At 41.0% G+C, this 22,283-nt stretch overlaps 1 protein-coding gene across 4 annotated transcripts in view; it reads left to right on the top strand.

Annotated features, from left to right (window-relative positions):
- The window catches only part of LOC121276031 (inactive phospholipase C-like protein 2), a 340,842-nt gene that overhangs the window by 129,576 nt on the left and 188,983 nt on the right, over positions 1 to 22,283 (top strand). Inside the window, exon 1 of one of the 4 annotated variants that reach the window (XM_041183976.1) lies at positions 10,430 to 10,537. The exons of the other annotated variants lie outside the window; for them this stretch is intronic. The gene's annotated coding sequence lies outside the window, so the exon portion shown is untranslated. Of the gene's footprint in view, positions 1 to 10,429; positions 10,538 to 22,283 lie in introns of those variants that run through there. 4 annotated transcript variants of the gene reach the window in all.

The raw sequence follows: 22,283 nt of genomic DNA, 5'->3' as shown, positions 1-22,283 counted from the left end.
TCCTCATGACCCTTCGACAGAAGTTCTGTCGAAGGGTCATGAGGACTCGAAACGTCAACTCTTTTCTTCTCCGCCGATGCTGCCAGACCTGCTGAGTTTTTCCAGGTAATTCTGTTTTTGTTTTTTAAGTTATAAATACATCCTGATATTCACACACCTTAAACCAGCTTATATTTCAACTCTTTCTTGGACTCGAACGCAAGTTCTGTCGAAGGGTCATGAGGACTCGAAACGTCAACTCTTTTCTTCTCCGCCGATGCTGCCAGACCTGCTGAGTTTTTCCAGGTAATTCTGTTTTTGTTTTGGATTTCCAGCATCCGCAGTTTTTTTGTTTTTATAAAGATAAAAGATTAACGTGTGGGGTTAGCATCATACTTTGAATAGGAGGGGATGTTGGCTTCAGTATCCGTCAATGCCTTTTGTGTTTGTCATATTTCAAACATCACGCTTTGTTGCAGTTTAAAAAAATATACATAGCAAGTCATTTTATGCTGTGCTCTCTGATGCTGGGGAGGAGCCAAAGATTTATAACTTTCTGCCGGCCTACTGATGAACCCTGTAAACTGCCCGTATGGTCTACTTCAAAGGAATTAGTTGTAATTGACCTCGAGAGGCTTTCCTATTTGAGGCTGCAAAGTATAATTACTGCAAAGTGACACAGCTGCACCTCAGCAGCAGAATAAAAACAATATTTTACATGGTCTGATGATCCTGATATTCAAAAGCAGAGTATCTATTTACTGACTGTAAGCAACTTATGGGAAGTTCACTGGATTTGAAGAACGTGGAGGTAAATTTGTGAGATTTCCTATTCAGTCCCTATATAGATCAGGTTTTGGTGTCATAGTCCTATCCCTGATCTGCAGTGACATCTAATGAGAGTCTGTACTGAGCGGAAATCCTCATAAAATTTACCTTCACTCAACCATTGTATGACTCTAATCTATGAGGTTATTGTTTTATATCTACTTCAATAATATGCTGCAAGTATGTTCTTCTAAGTTACTCTCCTCCACAATACAGATGCAAATTGTCAGAACAATTTGAAATAATTCAGGCCATGATAAATATATACAAAAAAATAGTGTTGTTAGTGCTAGAGGAATGTAGGAAGAGGATTAGGCCATTCAGTCCCTTGAGCTAGCTCTGCCATTCATAAGATCAGGACTGATTTGAATATAAAATTCATCCACCCTCTTTTGCTCCATATCCCTTTGAGATTAATCAATTTTTTCTGGCCAAGGTGATATAGAGTTAAAATGATTATTTGACCTAGCATTTTCTGTTTTTTGTGTGAAACTTGCACATTTTCCCATGCTTTGCATGGAGAAGTGTTTCTTCGCTTCTCCTGAATGGCTCCAATTTTAAGCTTATATCCCCTTATCCTAGACTGCACTAGCCTATAAATTCATTTCAAAATCCTAAAAACAGCAATCCAATAAAACAGCATCAGGTATCAGGCTCGTGTAGCTGAGTTTTACACAAGTGTGGTTACTTATTGTTTCCTTACATAAATCAATGCATTTTCTTTCCTAGCTATGGAGCTAAATACCATCTCGCCTAGCAGTAGTATCCCTCTTAATCAAAAGCATGTATATTAGTCTTCTGCGCCACACTGCACCTTGCATATTGCTAACCACAGGAAACACTGCTTACAGGCACACATCACCAAAAAAACAGATTGTTCAGACCTCATCTCAGATCTCTATACTATTACTGCGTCCTACTGAAAAATCACTGCAGAATGACTTTATAGGCATGATCTACTTGCAAAGATTAATTTGAAAAACATAATCAAAAAGCAGAATACTGTGGATGCTGAAAATTTGAAATAAAAACAGAAAATGCTGGCAATACCCAGTAGGTCAGGCATCAACTATGGAAAGAGAAAAACAAAGTTAACATTTCAGGTCAGTGATTTTTCATATATTTAGCTTAATTCTCCCTTCCAATTTCTCTTAATGTGACTTAATGTTTTAATATCATACTTTGCCCATTATTAGTTTGCATGTCTATTCTTGCCAATTGTGGATTATTCCTATAATTTATGGGGAAGCACAGGTACTAAAATGACAGGAATTTGGAATCTGAGCTATATTGGTGTGATAGACCTGAAACCCTTCTTCCCTTAAACTTTTCTGCCTCTCCACCTCTCTTTCCTTTAAATCACTCTTTAAAAGCAGGCTTTTTTCATCCATCCTAATACCTAATACCTCCTCCTTTGCTGGGTGTCAACTTTTGCCTGATTACACACCTGTTTACTCTGTTGAAAGCAGCATATAATTACAAGTTGTTGCTGTTGATTTGTACTGACTTTTTGGGGGAAGTGCCAGGCTCATGAAATTTTATGATAGATTAGCATGCAGTTTTCAATTTCACCCCTGTTAGCACACAATCTATTTGCATTCATAAATTTTGGGTGGTTCCCATAAGGCAATGTTAAAGCTGTCTGGGTGTCTTTATAGACAAAGTGGCAGATATGCAGAAAAAAAATTTCTCACAGTTAGATTTGCAAATGAAAGTGCATACTTTTACAGCAACAATTTGCATTTGTACGGTACCTTTTAAGGTGGTAAAATATCTCTGGGTGCTTCTAAGGTACGTCAATAAACAAAATTTGATACTAAGGGCAGAATCGTCCCGGAATTGCACTAAGTGCCGCAGCAGGCATGAAAAATTATGTTTTACTTGCCGGCTACAATGGCGGACCTGCTTCCTGTCTCATTAATGATGCAGCCACAGGAGAAACACTGTCTCGCTGGTGGGCAGCCTCTGAATTGCCCACCAAGCCATTACCTCACTGTTTCCTCACTCCAGTTACCATATCCAAACTGCAGCCACGTACACTGTTCTCGAGGCTTGCAACATCGAATTGCTCCAGTGAAGACATGGCCCTGAAAACCAAGAATAGTTCAGCAACCCGTTGCTGGAATGCCTTTTGGAGGCCCGCTGTGATGTTCTCCAACCTAGCTCTGGCTGCAGGAGGTCCAGCAATCTCACCACTCCGGCTTGGGAGGCGATGGCAGTGGCGGTCAGTGCAACACTGCACAGAAAAGGTTAGCCATCCAATGCAGAAAGAGGATGAATGATCTCACCTTTGCTGCCAGGGAAGGCAACCATTTCATCACTCTAAACTCTCACACTCACAAGCCCATCACACATTTACTGGCACCTCACTCACTGCCAGCTCAAGGGACATCACCACTCCCTCTCTCACACACAACCTCATGTCTCCATCTTGCCTCATCTCCTCTGGAGACTGCCTCCTCAGCCCTTACCCTCTTGAGGCTGCTTGCACAGAGCAACATTTGCCCCCGAGCACACCCTGGGATACTCTCCTTCCCCAAAATAGCCCATGCCCTGCAGCTTCTTCCCTTGCCCGAGGCCACTTCTCCCACTCCCCAAGCAAGCCCCCTACCTGCAGCCATTGAAAAACCAACCTGCCAGCCCACTAAAAGTGATGTAGTGCTGTCTGCAAGGCCTGGTGCTTTTGACCGCGAGTGATGTCCGAAGCAAGGTAGGCAAACAAACCTCGAAGTCCCTAGCGAAGTGTAGCTCACCAGGTGCATGTCGCTCATGTACAGTTGTGAAACATGTCGGTGTGATTGGGCCTGGATGATCCAGCGTGGGGGGATGATTCCAGCAAGCAGGACTTATAATGAGATGCTAAAGTATTGAAATTAGGTTCCTGATGTGTGGCGGTGGGAAATGCAGCCTGCAGTTGAGGGGCGGAGCGGATGATCGCAAACTGGTTTCATGACTGTGTAAAACTGATCTTTAGCCTCCTCACCATATTATCCGCTCACGCCATCAAACAAATCTGCCTCCAATGGGCTGGAATTTTGCAGAGTTGGGAAGATTCCATGGACCTTTGAAAATGGCGGGCGTGACCTGGACCCAGAAGTCCTGCCCTCATTTCGAACAGATGCAAATTTTGCCAGTAAAGAAAGCAGTTGGGGTATGATTCACACAGGAGGGAAACCCAAACTCAGGAGAGTTTGGTTGTTGCAAGGGCCTTAATCCACAGTGTGGGAGTCACGAATTGATGAAGTAGACTTAAATGCTCTTGAAAGGCGGCTAAGGTCTTTATAACTGTCATGATCTAAAGTTTTTTAAAATCCCCTGCTAGTTAAACTTGGGGGAAAAAAGGAGGCTGCAGCAATCACTGAGAGTTTAAAAAAAAACCCCAGCTGTATTGCTTCAATTGACAGAACATTTGGTGCAGGTTAGAAAAAAAAAGTAGTATTTGGCCATGCAGTTTCAATAGAGTTCCTTGTTGATAGTTCATCAAGGGCTTTTATTATGTCATTATGAATGTTTGGCTGTGCTTCAGAAGCTACAACTATCTCAGCAGGGTGTTGTGACAGTTTAATTCATAGTTTAAAGAGGCTAATAAAGAATTAGCTGTCTTTGATGTCGGGTCTGAGTAGAAGTTTGTTTATTTTTATAGGAGATTAACCACTTGAAGAGATATAAAAACTTTGGATTGGTATTATCAGTGGGAGTTTTTTTCATTATCAAGTCCGTATGAATGAGATCTTTATTAAATTGTTAGTTTATTTTCTCATCTCCACGTGGCTCCATAGTGCTGCCCATGATGGATATGGATGAATTGCTATAGAGGTGGCATGGAGTGTATGAGGGGCCAAGGGGGATAAGTAGAGGGGGAAGGGGGTGTGAAATATAAGGGCCAGAGGGCCTAATAGCTTGTGAAACAACTCAGAAAAAGTCTCAGAGAACTGAGTTAGACCTTCTAATCAGCCCACCTTAGCACTCACCCAGCCACATGGCCACCTATACTCTGTTTCTGGAATGGTGGGCCTGACTCCATCCCTCCCCCTCCACTCACTGGATGCAAAAATCATGGGATTCAGGTACTTTTAAACCGGGTTGGGTCCAGTAAGTCGGGAAATTTTCTAACTTGAGCTACTCAGCTCAGTTGCAAAAATCTGGTCCTAAGGCATATTCGAACATATGAGTTAAGAGAAGGAGTAGTCCACTCAGCCCCTCGAGCCTGCTCCACCATTCAATAAGATCATGGTTGATCTAACTTTAATCTCAAATTCACATTCCTGCCTACCTGTGATAACCTTTCACTCCTTTACTTATCTAGGGTCTATCTACCTCTGTCTTAAAGATATTCAAAGGCTCTGAATTCAAAGGAAGAGAATTCCAAAGTCTCTTAACCTTCTGAGAGAGAAAACATTTCCTCACCTCGGTCAAATTTTTAAACAGTGACCCTTAGTTCTAGATCCTTCCCGGAGAGGAAACATCCTTTCTACATCCACCCTGTCAAGTCCCCTCAGGATCATATATATTTCAATCAAGTCCTGTTTACTCTTCTAAACGCCAGTGGATACAAGCCTGCCTTGTCCAGCCTTTCCTCATAAGGCAGCCCATCCATTCCATGTATTAATCTAGTAAACCTTCTCTGAACTGCTTCCAATGCATTTACACCTTTCCTTAAAAAGAAGACCGGTATTGTACACGGTACCTCCAGATGTGGTTTCACCAATATCCTGTATAACTGAAGCATAACCTCCCTACTCTTGTATATAATTCCCCTCGCAATGAACAATAACATTCCTTTAGCTTTGCTAATTACCTGCTGCACCTACATGTTGACCTTTTGTGATTCGTGCACTAGGACACCCTGATCCCTCTGCATCTCAGAGCTCTGCAATCTCTCACCATTTAGATAGTATGTTTCTTTTTTATTCTTCCTCCCAAAATGACAACCTCACATTTTCCCACATTATACCCATTTGCCAGATATTTGTTCACTCACCTGACCTATCTATATCCTGTTGTAGCCTCCTTATTTTCTTTTCACAACTTGCTTTCCTACTTATCTTTGTGTCATCAGAAAATTTAGCAACCATACCATCAGTCGCTTCATCCAAATCATTCATCTAAGTTTTAAAGAGCTGAGGTCTCAGCACTGATCCCTGTGGCACACCACTCGTCACATTTTGCCAACCAGAAAATGGCCCATTTATGTGTACTCTCTCTTAACTTTCCTGTTAGATAGCCAATCTTCTATCCATCCCAATATGTCACTCATACACCACGAGCTTTTATTTTCCGTAATATCCTTTGATGAGGCACCTTATGAAATGCCTTCTGAAAATTTAAGTACAGTACATCCACCGGTTCTCATGTTACTTCTTCTAAGAACTCCAACAAATAGGTTAAGCACAAAGGAGATTTCAGAACAGGTGACTAAAGCTTGGTCAAATAAATAGGTTTTAAGGAGCGTCTTAAAGGACAGAGAAAGAGAGAGAGAGCCGTGGGGCTGAATCTTTGGCTAGGCGAGCGGGAGGCGGGGCCCACTCGCTGAGGCGTAAAATGACACGTGGTGATGTCAGGCATGCGTCCGACATCACGGAGCGTCATTCAGACTTTCATTTCGATGGGTGTGCACCCGAGTCGGCTGCGTGCCCGTCGAACTGTCAAAGGCCTATTAAGGTCATTTAACTCTCAGTTAAAATAATTAACGGAGCTGCCCTTCCAACCTTAAGGTTGGCAGGCAGGCAAAGAGCCCAGGTGGCCTTCGCATTTTTCATGGAACCTTATCCATGGGCGGGATGAGGTTTCATGAATGATTTAAAATTTTGACAAAATTTTCTATTGAAATTAATGTACATGCCCCAGCTCATGTGTCAGTTTCACATGAGGGGACATGTCATAAAAGTTTTCTTGCCACTTTATTAAACTTTTTGGACTTAAAACTATTCTCCCTAAGGCAAATTCCTCCCCCGCCCCCTGCACAGGGAGCGCACAGCGGACCTTCATTGGCCCGCCCACATAAATTAGCTGCGCAGATCTGATCAGGGTCCGTGCCCGCTCCCTCCCAGCCCACCCAACCGACAAAAAATTCTGCCCATAGAGAGGCAGAGAGGTTTAATAAGGAAATTCCAGAGCTTAGAGCCTAGAGAGCAAGGTTGTCAGTAGTGGAGAGCAAAAGGCCAGAATTGGAGAGATGCTGGAAGCTGTTCTTCTACAGCAGCCTCGACCTCTGTTTCCCACCCACAGATAGAAAATCTTGCCCTAAATGTGCACAATATCTATGTTTCGGATCATGTTACTACCATATTTTAATTCTTGAAATAACTGAAAAATTACAAATTATACTTAAGTGTGGTGTATTTATGATTTTTGTTGTTAGGCTTCTTGATTATCCGGAAATAAACAGTGAACAGCCAGATTCAGTCAGTGGCCTTCAGTTTTCAAAATCAATACTGCATTTTGCATCACTTCTCCAGTCTGGATCTAACCAGTTACCCAGTTAGAACATTGATACTTGGAACAATTCTCACTGCGCATACTCAAACCTGGGGCATCAGTAAGTGAAATTTTTAACAACTATAAAAACATTTAACTTTATTTATTTTGATCAGGCTTCATGTTGGAGTCAGCTTAGTCTAAATTAAGGCTGTTCCCTATAGTATTGTGGCAGCTGTAAAGGTTCTGTACAAGCATTTTAATACAGATTCACAAGGTGCCAGTAAACTCTGCCTTCATATTTCAAGCATTTCACAGTCTATCTTGTGACAAAAACCCATTCCCATACCTTTGGAGGTGATGGATTTTTATTTTAAACTTTTAATTTGATACTATACTGCCACATTCATGTTAGTGCAAAGTGATTTCCAACATTCATGGACCACTTGGGTTGCAATGGTGCAAGACGAGAGCCCATTAACTCCTAACTGAGGACCAAAGGAACTACAGAATGCACTAAAATCCCTGTCCTGTGGGAATTGTTGTGGGGCAGGACAGAAAATTTGACAGATCAGCAACCCTCCCACTGCCAATCTCAGAGGGACTGCTTCACGTTGCATATTGTGGCATACAACTCCAGTATACTTTGAAACTTAGTTTAAAAATTGCTGTAGTGGTCTAAAGGTCCTCCTGGGAACTTTGTAAACTTATCATACATTTATTTTAATGTTATGAGAGAACAAATGTCCCCAGTCACAATATTAAGAAGTAACTATCTAGGGAAGTGGAGCCCTGTACTGAGAAGCAGAGTGCTTTCTTAAATAATATTTTTTTGGGTTACAAATGTTACTGGCAAGGCTTGCATTTTAGTAACCATTTGTAGTTGGACTTGAGAAGGCGGTGGTGAGCTATCTTGAGCTATATTGCAATCCTTGCAATGAAGATACTCTCACAATGCTGTTAGGTAGGGAGTTCCAGGGTTCAACCCAGCAACAGTGTGTTTCGCACTATTACCTGGGACCTTTGTACTCTACAGCTACCAGTTTCAAACTGGTCATGTAGTATAACTGGAACAAAAACAACAACTTGTATTTATATAGAACCTTTAACATAGTAGGACATCCCATGGTGCTTCGTATGAGCATTATTCAAAACATTCTGATACTGAGCCACATAGGGAGATATTAGTGCAGATTATTAGAGGTAGGTGTTAAGAAGTGCTTTAAAGTGGGAAAGGAAGAGGGACAGAAAAGTATAGGGAGGAAATTCAAGAGCTTTGGGCCTTGGCAGCTGAAGGCACAATCACCAAAAATGATGTGGTTAAAATTGGAGATCTGCAAGAGGCTAGAATTGGAGGAACACAGGTATCTCAGAGGATTATGGGACTAGAGCTTATAGAGAAAGAAAGGGCGAGACATGGAGGGATTTGAAAAAGAGTATGAGAATTTTAAAATTGAGGCATTGCATAAATAACCTATGTAATAATGTCAGAAAATGCTGTTAATACTCATTTCCAGCATTTCCTGTTTTGTTTCAGATTTCCAGAATCTACTTTTTTTGCATTTTTCTAATCAATATCATTGGAAATCTCCTTTACTAATGTTTTTTCTTTTCAGCAGTGAAACTGTACCCTGCACACATGATGAAGGCAAAGTAATGCAGTGTAGACTGCTGCATCCCAGAAAGAGCTGTTTAAATCTGATGATTTGGAAATAATTCCATCTTAAAAGAGATTCTCCTACTACTATATATTGAGAGCGATTTTTAAGAGCTGCCTGCCTATCTTTTGGTTAAAATCTGGCAGCGGAAATTTAGAGGTGTAATTTGGCTGCCTCATGGATTACCCAAAGGCCAACTTTCCAGATGGGGTTGTAATTGGGCACACAACATGCGCCCCTGCATAGGGCGTCAGCCTGTTTAAATGAGTAACTCAGTGTCTTGGAATGCAATTTAAAAATATACATGAGCAGAACATGCAGCTCAATGAGATGTTCAACCAGTGATCCTTAAGAGGACCAGTGATGACTGGTCCACGAAAGGCTCCCAAACCTCTGCTTACTTTTATTTTTGTGGAACCAGGAATCTGCCAGCTCTTCCTGGCTCCACAGAAATACTGCAACCCGCATCTGACCTGTATTGCTCGACCCCTGGAGTGGGTTATCCTCTGGCTCACCTGCTGGCCAACACATCATTAAAAGCAGCTAATTCCCCGCCTCCCTGCAACCTTTGAGCTGCAGTGGAGTGTAGATTTGGCATCAACAGCACATTTGCTGCATTCAAATGTGGCCAAAACCAGACGAAGGTTCAGGTCTCTTGATGCTGGCCTTGGGCAGGCATTTTGGGTGTGTGCTGAAAATGCCCCCCATTTTCTCTTGCCTTATTTAATTAAGAATTCACCGCTTAAAAGAAATTGAGCAAAATGTTAGACAAGTTAATGTTTTTATTTAGTTACAGTAATGGGTAAGTAGCTTAACTATGAGTTAAATATTTTGCACTAATATTTTCCACTTGTATTGCATGTGTGCAACTGAAAACTATTTGTGAAAGCCATCTGAAGTAGTTTTAAATCCAACGACAAAATAGCCATAATGTCATTTTGACAAAATAACACATCTTCACAAATCCTTTTTATACAGATACATAAGTTCAAATTGATCTGCCATCTTAACCCAGAATTTGATTTTACTCTTAAAAGCATCTGGTTAAATCAGCTGCTGCCTGCAGTGCTTATGAATTATTTGGACTTTCCAGAAAAGTATCACATATCTTTATATACATTGATGATATATTCTTCTTTTCTTTTGTGCCTGAGGCCACATGAGGCATCACAATTGTTCCACTGCTTTACATTCAGCAGCTTATGCTCTGTTGTTTCAATAAAAAAGTCCCTTTTCACATGGACAGGTCTTCAGCCTGGCTTACAACTCTCTACTGAGAGAATCATGTAAATGTGTTGCCAGGGGTGGTCACTGTTCTGCTCCACTCCCATTCGACACAAAATACCTCACTAGGGAATGGAGCCAAGAAAGTAGAATAATTAGAATATTTGACTGCAAATTCCAATTTGCAGTGCCTTCCCGACCCCATGAATTTTTTTAATTGCCTTTTCGCAGATCAGGAAGTCCTCAAGTGCAAAGCCCACACACACCTCTTTTGAGATCACCATTATGAGCACCATAGGAAATTTGATTTTCCTTCCCTGCGCTATTTTTATATACTGGTGTGGGTTTTGGAAATTCAAAAAAAAACACCTCGTTTAACAATTCGTGACCACTGGGGGAAGCCTGTTGAGGAGTCTAGATCATTCCTACAGGTAGGTGTTAAATGTTTTGACACCTTCCAATGTCACTATTAAATGCTGTATCTAATTAGATGTGTTTTTAATACAATAATTGATCATAGGGCTCTGTCTTGCAAAGATAAATGACCACATTGACTACCATTGTATAAGTGTTGACATGTGTTACGGTACTTTTCCTAATGGAGAAAGTGACATTACGCATTGAGAAATGTAGAAAAATGTGCTGGGAAACTCTTTTGTCATATTTTGGACTGAGATTTAAATTCCCAGCAATCATTTGCTTTGAAAAAAATGGCCCTCCTGTTGAATAAAAAAAAAGCACCTGCCACATTCCGTTAATTGACAGGCAGTCTAGTTTGAAATGGGAATGAACACAATCTGCAGCTGCAGGTGTTTCAGTTTCAATGGACTGCATTGCTGACTGCATTGTTGCAGGGTTTGCTTTAATAGCTGAGGCTATTATGAATGCAAGACTGAGTTTCAAAAGGTTCAGAATGACTTATTACAGTGGGGGGGATGTGTTTATATTTTGATTGACAGTTTTAAAAGGTTATTAAAGGATTATCTGTTTTGGTGTAGTTGGTGGATAAGTGTTAGTTTGTTTTTGCAACAGATTAGCTACTTGAGGGGATTTACATCTTTTTGAATGGTTTATGGTGGAGAGTTTTTCTTAGTATGAAATATCTTTGAATATGATTTTTTTTAAGGCCGATCATTTAGGACTGAGATGAGGGGTAGGATGTTTCAGATGATGGGGTTTCCTGCTCCACCACCTGAAGAGTCGGCAGGGGACGCATCCCCGCTGATACCTGCTGCCCCACTGCCATTTAATGTGCAGCTGGGTATTAATTGGCTCAGGGCGAGATTTCCACCACCACCTGGGGTGGAAGTCACGCCTTAGAGAGCTGCCAGCCGTTTGGATGGCTGGCAGCTCTGTAGTCTCAGCAGCGCTAGGTTTGAGTGGTGGTCACTGCTGAGAGTATGGCCAGTCCCTGAAGAAGAGGAGCTAATGGAGGCTGGACTGAGTATAAGTCTGGGACATTGGCATGGTCTGGCTAGAAGGCCCAAGTAAGGGGAGTGAGGAGTTAAGGGGTTGAGAGGTCAGGCGGGAGGGTTAATTGGGGATATGACCGAGGAGGGGTGCCTCCGATGGGTACAGGGGACCTCCAAAGGAGGTACAGCCCTCTTGCCTGTCTTCAGGCCAAGCAAATAAAGCTGCTGGGCTATCTGTGTGACGTGGGCCTCCCCCTGCCAAGGGTAAAATAGCAGCAGGGGTGGGATTAGGCTCTTAAATGGCCATTAATTGGCCACTTAAGGACCTCAATAGACCCAAGAGTGGGCAGGCCGCCACATGCCTCCACCACTAGCGCCCCTCCCCCCAATAAAATGGGAGACAGGTTGGGGGTGGGTGGGTAGGTGGGCATTTTACAAGCCCCTCTGCCTTCAATGCTGTAATATTCCACCCCAGGATAAGTTTCTTCATTCAAAAGGGTTGTGAATCTTGGAATTCTCTATGCCAGATAGGTGTGGATGTGCCATCATTGAATATATTTAAAGCCGAGATGGAAAGACTTTTGGTCTTTGAGGTAATTGAGGGATATGGGGAGCAGGTGGCAAAGGGAAATTGAAGCCCAAGATCAGCAGTAATCATATTGAAAGGTAGAGCAGGCTTGACAGGCTGGATATTCTTCCCCTGCTCTTATTTCTAATGTGCTTAACGTTCCCTTTTAGATTTTTATAAATTTATTTTTTTAATTGCAGTTCAAAGATATCCTAAGGCCTGCCCATTATGGATACTGGGCGAGTGGCTACAGAGGATACATGAGGGCATGGAGGGAGAATAGGGAGTATGAGGGGGCATGGGGTGACATGGGCTTTATGAGGGGGCATGGGGGCAGGTGAGGCAGCAAGGGTCACAGGGCACAGGAACTATGTTAGAGAACTGGTCGCTGTTCCAGTGAACTGAAGTGGGCCATCTAACCAACCTGCTTTAGTACCCACACTCCTCCTGACTCTGCCGTGGGATTCGGAAAACCTGAACCCTGCCTGTCGACATCCCCAACAGGTGAAGGTATGGCAGAGATGACATGCTCTGGTTTTGAACTTGGAAATCGCCCGACTTGCATTTGTCAAACTCAACATGAAAATTGGTCCTAGAACTCTCATCTCCCCTTGATGACATATACCATGTATCAATAGTACTGGACATTTTCACTATGCATTTGAAACAAAAGGAAGGGGGTCTTGAACTCCCTCCTCCATCCACACCCCCTTTCTGTTTCTTCCCCCTTCCTTTTGTTTTTTCCAATAATTTATATAGATTTTCCTATTCCTACCTATTTCCATTATTTTTAAATCTTTTATGCTCCCCCCACCCCCGCTAGAGCTACACCTTGAGTGCCCTACCATCCATTCTTAATTAGCACATTCGTTTAGATAATATCACCAACTTCAACACCTCTGTGTTCTTTTGTTCTTTTGTCTGTGACATCTTTTGATTATCTGCTCCTATCACTGCTTGCTTGTCCCTACAACCACACTCCCCCCCCCCCCCCCCCACTTCTCTCCCCACACCCAACCCCCCGCTGCCCCCCACCCCCACCTTAAACCAGCTTATATTTCACCCCTCTCCTTGGATTCACCTAGTTCTATTGAAGGGTCATGAGGACTCGAAACGTCAACTCTTTTCTTCTCCACCGATGCTGCCAGACCTGCTGAGTTTTTCCAGGTAATTCTGTTTTTGTTTTAGATTTCCAGCATCCGCAGTTTTTTGTTTTTATAAAAATGTGATGTCAAGCGTTCAGCCCTCATGAAGTAATATGGACACACACACACACACACACACACACACACACACGTATTTCTCAAGGGAGTTAGAATCCAACAGTTAAGTGTCCTCTGTTTGTCCTTGAGGCATAGATTTTAAAGCTGCCGTCGATTTGGTTTGGCTGCTTTATTGTGTGCGGTCAGATGTAGAAGATGTTGCAATTATTACGAGATCTCGGTTCACTGGTAGGTTTCTGGTAGAGTTGACCACTCGAACTGCGCAATACACTTTTTTTCAAAAGAGAGAGAGCAACCTTTAGTCAGTTTCCCCTACTGAAGACTTTTTTGACACCGCCTGCGTCACTTGCAATCTCTCAAGTGGCTGGGCAGCCTTGCTTTGAAATACTTCACCCATTTTGTATTTCCAAGAGGTTTTTCGTGGGTCTCTCTGTGGCAGCCATTGTTTCAATGCCCAGTATTTTGCATTTTTAATGTATTTTCCTTAGACAGTTACAAGTTTCGATGGATGTCTGGATTATAGGAAATGTCTCTCTGTTCGCACTTCCATGAGGGTGATTTGTTGGTTTCTTACCCTCACCTAGGAATTGCATTTCACCTAGGCCTTGCATTTTTAAGCAGTTTGTTCAGTCTCAGTTTAAATTGTAAAACTTCCAGTCAGTTGAAAAATCATATTTTCAAAAGTAAAGGGATGCAGCCTTGTAACGATATTAACATTGCATTACATGTGATTAAATGCTTCAGGGATTGCTTGATAGAAACATATACAGATTATATGCACTGGCAGTCTACTCGCCCTCAATCTGAATAACAGATACCCCAGTATGAAATATGAATGATTTTATTATCATTGATTTCTAAGTTTAAATTATAATTAATATTAACAAAAACAAGGTACACATACACAGTGATTACATGCACTGATAGTGTACTTATCCTCAACCTGAGAAAAAAGATACAGCCAATAGGGTATGTGGATGGATAATTGGTTTTTTAAATTTAAATTATAATTAATCTTAACAAGTACAACATACTCATTCAATGCTAACTTCTGATTAAGTGCATTCATTATTGACATAAAGGGCATTTATGGAATATATTTTGTCAAAACATTTAGAGGGAAAAGGGGATATTGTTATGAATGTGTTATTCATGACATTCATTGGGAACTTGGATATTTGAGCAATTCAAGATTTATTTCCAGACATTCTTAAACCCAGAAATATATTGCAAGGGTACTGTAATCCGCATTGCTGTTGTCTCCATTTGTGAAAGCACATGTGTGTGGGATCTACGTTTGCATATATTCATTGCATGTGGGGAAACTGTCAGGTTTGAAACTAACCGCAATTTTGGCAGTTCGCACATGCGTAGAATAACATAGAAATCTGGAAGCTGTTGTCAGCTATTCCACCCCCCCTCCAGAGGCAATCTAGATGCGCCAGAATTGTCTTAATCTGTGTTCATTGAACTTATGAATTCAGCAACTCATGCAGCTGAGTTCACTTTTAATTAGACCATGTATGCCCAAATAGATGGTGTTGCCATGGCATCCCCTCTCAGCCCAGCTCTCATAAACATCTTTGTCGGTTTCCATGAGAAATGCATCTTTGATGGAATGACACCTAATCTCATACCCCTTGCATATATCCGATACATAGATGATACGTTTGCTATATTTGAATCCCCAGCTGCATGTAAGGATTTCGTTAAACAACTTAATGGGCTCCTGCACTCAAATTCACCTTTGAAATGGAGCAGTCAAATGAGTCCCCTTTCCTTGACATGCAAATTGAGAAATCTGCCGGCAGGTTCTCTACTACTGTCTACTGCAAGCCTACCTTCACTAGTCAATATACACATTGGGATTCCAGCAGTTCAACATGCAAGAAGTTTGGCCTTTTCAGTGACCAGGTAAATAGCACCCACGCTATTTGCTCACCATGCAAGCTGGATGCATGGGCACATCAAAGCCAACCTTCAGGTAAGGCTACCCTGATCAGCTCATTGCATGATGTATATTGCGCAAACTCATGAATGGGCCTAAGGCCGACAATTTTGGTGCTGAAAAGTGCCCTGTCTCAAGCTATGCTATGCAGTAGCAACACGAATTCTCCACTAACGGGATGCTGCCGTCAAGTCAAAAAGATGATCTGCTTACCACATAGGTGAATAATGTGGTACATACACTTCAGTGCTGGTGTGATGCCAGGTATGTAGGCTGTATGTCCAACGACTGGGGGAACGTATCAAAAAGCATGTCCCTTCGGCTGTTTGCAAAGTGCTGACAGCACCCAACCAGCCTGTGCTTGCAAAACTCAAAACATGGTGTCCAACATGAGATTTGATTCCGCGATTGGAGAACACTTGCTAAACTGTAGTGATTGTGCTAAGAATTCTAATAACAACCAATTTAAGATTACCAGTCAAGCTCTCAGTGTGGCTCACTTATGCATGCTGGAAGCTACATATATTCGCACACAGGGCCCCGCATGTCCACACATTGTGCCCTTCTCAACTAATCAAAAGCTCAGGGGATTACCATTCCCTGGTTTGTTTTTCATGGCAGTGCCTTGACCAATCAGTATTAACCTGCCTGATTTGAATTTAAACAAAAGCTTGACAGTTAACTGTTCCCTGGTGCATTCACCATGGCAATACTTCTGCCACTCAGAGCCTACTTGCCAACCAATCAGCACTCTCTTCTCATGCAGCATAAATTGGTTGTTCTCTTTACAATTGGTGTTCTTGTGCATCTGCCCTAATGAGTGCAAGATGAAAAACTTTGACAGCATGTTTCTTTTTTTCGGCAATATTCAATTTCTGTATTACCAAACGACTGGTTGTTTATTTGTATTTTAGCTTCTGCCCTCATTCGATCATTATTATTTTTCATTATATTTATAGAACCTTGGACTTTGTTGTTCATGAGAATACTTCAATGTGATTGGTTGCTTATCCTGTTTCCTGCTATCACTGCTGCTGCATCCCTGAATACCCCCTTGACTCGGCGGCACATTTAAACTGTGGAAAGGAAAGTCAGCACCACAGTGATCACTAGATCCCTGTGGGAAGCTTTCTTCACGGTCAGCAGCAAGTGCCAGTGCTTCACTGATGGCTGCAAAATTTGGCACTTTATATATTCATATACTATTAGTTTTATATATATGTGTGTGTGTATATATATATGTATATATATAGTATATATTTTAAATATATATATGTACATACGCACACACAAACATAAAAACAACTGGTACTTGATCATAAAATATTTAAAGCTACTCCTTGCTAGTAATGGAATTGCAGCTATAATCCACATATAGGGCAGAATTTTTCCGTCGGCGAGCTGGGGGTGGGACCTGCTTGATGATGCGAAAATGACGCGGGGGAACCCCCAATGTCATCCTGCCCAATTTAAATATTCAGGAAGGCGGGGGGACAGCACGATTAGCTGTCCGCTCGCCGACCTGTCAATGGCCAATTGAGGCCATTGACAGGATAATTAAGGCAATTAAACGTCCTGCCCGTCCAACCTTAATTGACCCGCCCACTTAAAATGGCAGCGGGGCCCGTTTTGGCAGCAGCGAATGGCTGCCTGCCTGCCGCCGAGCCGGTGGGGCCCGCCCGCCCATCAAGGGCAAAACTCTGCCCAAAGCATTTCAGTGGCAATGACAACTCTGACTTCAGGATCTTTATACATACAGTGTACACGTTACAAATAATTAGACTTCTGCTTCTTCTGTGTCATATGATATTATTTATAATTAAGCAGTCGTATAAATAACAGCATATGTTTAGATTGCTTGGTCTATTTAAATTTTAAGCTGAAATTTATAGGGTCTTGTGACAAACAATGTGTTTATTAAATGGAATGGCAATGAATTTATCCCTCCTTTTGAGTACTGTTGAGTGGCTGTGTGTATGAGCAATCTGTCCCTATGAGTGAGGCAGTTCTACTCCTAATCGATAATTAACTGACATTAAGTATAATGCAAATTGTTTAGATTGTTTTGAATGAATTGCTCAGACAAATTAGATGCTGAAGTTATAAAGAGCCATAAATTGTACGGTAATGTAATGGTCTTGACATTTCCAAGGCTTCTGACTTATCAATCAAATGCTTATTCTGAAATTGATAATGCCTCGGCAAAGATTCTGTTTATTTAACCACAGCAGATCTCTGCATTAAACCTTGCAGATCTGTGATGGGAAAAGAAAATAGGTTATCATTGGGAATATTTTACTTAGATGTTCCTTCTGGCGTCAGTTATACTTTTTTACATTTGTACATAACAAAATGAAGTAATTCTGTGCAATAATTTCAGCAGCTAGTGTTTGTACTGAACATCCTCTTTGAAAAATTGGACCAGCATTGGAAACTGGCACAAAATGGGTGTCCTGAAGAGAACATGTGTCTGATGTCTTTGGCCCAAGACCCACTGGGAATTAGGCCTGAGGCTTCATCTGTGTTAGCATTTCCCACCTCTGCCTCTCCTCCACTCTCTCTTCCCCTATTATCTTTTCCTCTCCCAACTTTTCTCTTCTGTCTGATTCATTTTTTTTTAGCTGCATGCAGTGTATGCTAATTCAATTAGGTTAAGTCCCCTCATTCATAAATAAAATTAAAATATTCAGAAAATTCTACTGAAGTTAATATTTTGTTTTCTCCTGCTGCCACTGATATTGTTTGTAACATGAGCAGTGTTGTAATTAGAGGAAATTGCTAAGCTGGGAGACAAATGAATTACCACATGCAGTGGAAATTGGAAAGTAGCATTCAGTGGAATGTTAAATTTTACCATCTCTGCAGTTTTGACTATTAAAAAAAAATGCTTGCTGTGAGTTTCTACTGGGAACTGTTTAAAAATTTTCCAAACAAATGCACAGAAAATAACAATTCCTTTAAAAAATTTGTTAAATAAAACTTAAGCAATATGGTTCTTATTTTAGAATTTGCATCTATTTGGTCGGTTAGAAATATCAACAGCAGGCAGATAAATTATATTCCCAAGACAATATGGCAGATCCCCCCCTCACCGCCCCACCCCCTACCAACTCCACTTCAGTGATGGACAGGAAGAGTACATTTGAGGTCCATGCCCAAATGGACCCCGGATATTAAATGCCCCAGACACACCCTTTGCATAACTCTGTTCACTTGTAGATTCTCAGCTGCATATCGCTGCATGCCATAAAAGTAGATGATACAAACATACAAATTAGGTGCGGAGTAGGCCATTCAGCCCGTTGATCGTGTTCCACCATTCAATAAGATCATGGCTGGTCTGATTGTGACCTCAACTCCCCTTTCCTTCCTATCCCCTTTGACTCCATTGTCAATCAAGAATCTATCCAATTCAGCCTTAAAAGTATACATTGACCCTGCCTCCACCACTCTCTGGGGAAGAGTGTTCCACAAACTTACAACCCTCTGAGAGAAAAAAAATTTCATCTCTTAAATGGAAGACACCTTATTTTTAAATTATGTTCCCTAGTTATGGACTCTCCCACAAAGGGAAACATCCTTTCAAAATCCACCCTGCCAAGTCCCCTCATGACTTTATATGTTTCAATAAGATCACCTCTCATTCTTCTAATCATCTGTGGATGCAGGCCCAACCTGTCTAACCTTTCCTCATAGGATAATCCCCTCATTCCAGGAATCAGTCGAGTGAACCTTCTCTGAATTGCTTCTAATGCAAGTATGCCATTTCTTAAATAAGGAGACGAAAACTGTACGCAGTGCTCCAGATCTGGCCTCACTAATGCTCTATACAACTGTAGCAAAACATACCTACTTTTATATTCCATTCCCCTTGCAATGAACAACAACATTCCATTTGCCTTCCTAATCCCTTGCTGCACCTACATACTAACTTTTTGTGATTTATGTACCAGGACACCCTGATCTCTCTGTACCACAGAGTTCTAAAATCTCTCTTCATTTAAATAATAAGCTGCTTTTCTATTCTTCCTGCCAAAATGGACAAGTTCATATTTTGCCACATTATTCCCCATCTGCCAAATTTTTGCCCACTCACTTAACCTATCTATATCCCTTTGCACACTTCTCATATCCTCTTCACTTTCCTACCCACTTTTGCATCATCAGCAAATATAACAACCATACATTCAATCCTGTCATCCAAGTCATTAATTTAAATTGTGTTGAGGCCCCAGCACTGATCCTTGTGACACTGCACTCATTGCATCTTGCCAACCTGAAAATGACCCATTTATGCCTACTCTCTGTTTCCTGTTAGCATCGATAGAGGATTGGTTAGCTAATATGTTATCCCCTTCACCATTAGCTCTTATTTTATGTAGTAACCTTGTTAAATGCCTTTCGGAAATCCAAGTACACCACATCCACAGATTTCCCTTTATCCATGATGCTTGTTCCTTCCTCAAAGAACTTTAATAAATTAGACTAAGATGATTTCCCTTTCAGAAAGCCACGTTGTCACTGCCTGGTTGTATTGACTTTTTCTAAGCGCGCACTATAACCTCCTTGATAATAGATTCCAGCACTTTTCCTATGACAGGTGTTAAGCTAACTGGCCTGTAGTTTCCTGCTTTCTGCCTCCCTCCTTCTTTAATAGAGTTACATTTCCTATTTTCCAATCTGATGGGACCTTTCCAGAATCTAGGGAATTTTGGTAAATTAAAATCAATGCGACCAATGGGGATCAACATCCATAAGATCCTAATTACCTGTGGTTATCCTGGGGGTTACTTACCTTCCAGTCTTAGTCCTATCCCTAGGATCCACACTAGCCCCTTTGGTTTGGTTTTACCTGATTCAAAAATATTGGAATCCCTTCCAAGAATAACCCGGGAAAATGAGACAAGAGGTCAGGGGTCCTACCACCCAAATCATTTCCTCAACTGTGATGGGCTTGCAGCTACTGCAAACGTAGGTCTAGCTTTCTTGTGACAGCCATTTTAGTTACAAATTTTAGTCCTAATATTTACATGGGTGTTGACAGCTCTATTGTTAAATGAATAGTCGAAGAGATAGCAGAGATTTGTTGATATACATAAAATCATTAGTGTAACTGGAATAGAAATGTAACAAGGATTCTCCACTTGAAATTATGATAAAAGAAATGAATTTTGGAATAATTATTGATCTTTGCCTAAATGTAAGATTCCTATGAAATTGTTATGAAATACTAAGTTATCAATACTAAGTTGTGTTTCAGGAGCATTTTGATTCTAAGTCAAAAACCACGCGCAGACCATTGGTAAGGTCACATTTAAAATATACTGAATGATGTTGGTCATTCTATCTTTAAAGGGATGTTGAAATATTATAGAGGTTTAGAGAGGATTGACAAGGATAATTCCACAATTTAGGGCTTTGAAAAGAATTCAAAAAACTGAAGTTGTTTTTAACAGAATTGAAAGATGGTGCAATCCACTGTGTAACACACAGACAGTTAATTAACTGTGGGAGCTGAGCTGGAGCACAAACTCTAAAATTAGGATGCCTTAAGCAGAATTTGACAGTAGAAGAAATTGCTTCTCTTTCCATTCAGCACTCCCTTCTTTCCACCCCGTTCCCTCAATAGTGGATCTGTGGAATAGACTCTAGGCTAAAGTAGTTAATAGACAATGGCTTTGAAAAGAGTCTGAAAAAAAGAATTTTCACATTTTCAAGTTATTCTGAAGCACCTCACGGCAACTGAGATTCTTTTGAAGTGTAATGTGGGGATTGCCACAACCATTTTCCGCATAGCATGTGGAGTTAATGACCAGTTACTTTATTTTTGGTAGCATTGGTTCATGGATGAATTATGGCCAGGATACTGGGAGAACTCGACTGTGTTTCTTTAAGTAGTGCTGTGGGATTTTTTTATGTCCACCTGAGCAGACATGGAGATGGATATACAGACTTGGTTTAATGCCTTTAGTGAAAGACAGCATCTCTTGATAGTAAAGTAGTCCCTCGGTATTGCTGTGAAGTATCAGCTCAGGGTATGTGCTGAAATATTGGGATGACACTTGAAATCATTAATAAAGTAGTCCCTCGGTATTGCTGTGAAGTATCAACTCAGGGTATGTGTTGAATTATTGGAATGACACTTGAAATCACTACTGTATGACTCAGGAGTGAGGATCCTTCTAAAAAAACTGGTTTGGATCGGAGGATCTGGATCTATGTGCAGTTTATAAGGATAAACATGGCTCAGGATGATTGACAGCTGTGTGGAATAACGATGACTTTTGGCTTGCTGAAACTGTTTCGATCTCATGCCATCTTATGCCAAGGGAGTCAACTAGATATGTTTGTAGAATGAAGTTTAGTAAAATCTGGAATTTTGCTTTTCTTGATTTTTGGAAAGGATCAGGGAGAATCCTTACCTACTGAAATAAATATTGCTCTGTACTTTTGCATGTTATGGGAAATGAGCGTCTCTTGACATAATTTAATTTAAATTGGTTAATATCCAGGTTAATACAGAGATTTTAGATGAATGGGTTAACACATTTGTATGATATCACATAACAGAACTTCCTCTCATCAGTGCTAAAAAAAATTCATATTCTGGTATCAAATTATCTGATTGGATCAATGTCCTTATCTCTGATATAAAAAATTAATCTAGCAAGAAAGAACTGACATTTAAATAGCACCTTATCAGATTCTCAGGATATGCCCAAGTGCTTCACAGACAATTAATTACTTTTCAACTGCAGTCATTTTTGCACAGAGCGCGGTTTCAACAAGCAGTGAATGAGATTAACGATGTTTTTGATGGTAGAAGAATTGTTGTCCAGGAAATTAGGAAAGCTCCTTACATGCATCAGATAATGCCAGGGGATCTTTAGGTACTCTTTACAGCTGATAAGGATTCAATTTAATGCTTTATCCAAAAGATGACACCTTCAACAATGCAACTCCTGGATTATGTGTGCAAATCTTGAAGTTCGTCTTCTGAGTCAAAGGAGAAGCTGCTACCTAATG

This window comes from Carcharodon carcharias, chromosome 3, assembly GCF_017639515.1.
Source record: "Carcharodon carcharias isolate sCarCar2 chromosome 3, sCarCar2.pri, whole genome shotgun sequence".
Lineage (NCBI taxonomy): Eukaryota > Metazoa > Chordata > Chondrichthyes > Lamniformes > Lamnidae > Carcharodon > Carcharodon carcharias.
Note: the sequence above shows the minus strand (reverse complement) of the source record. Positions and strands in the feature narration are given on the sequence as shown.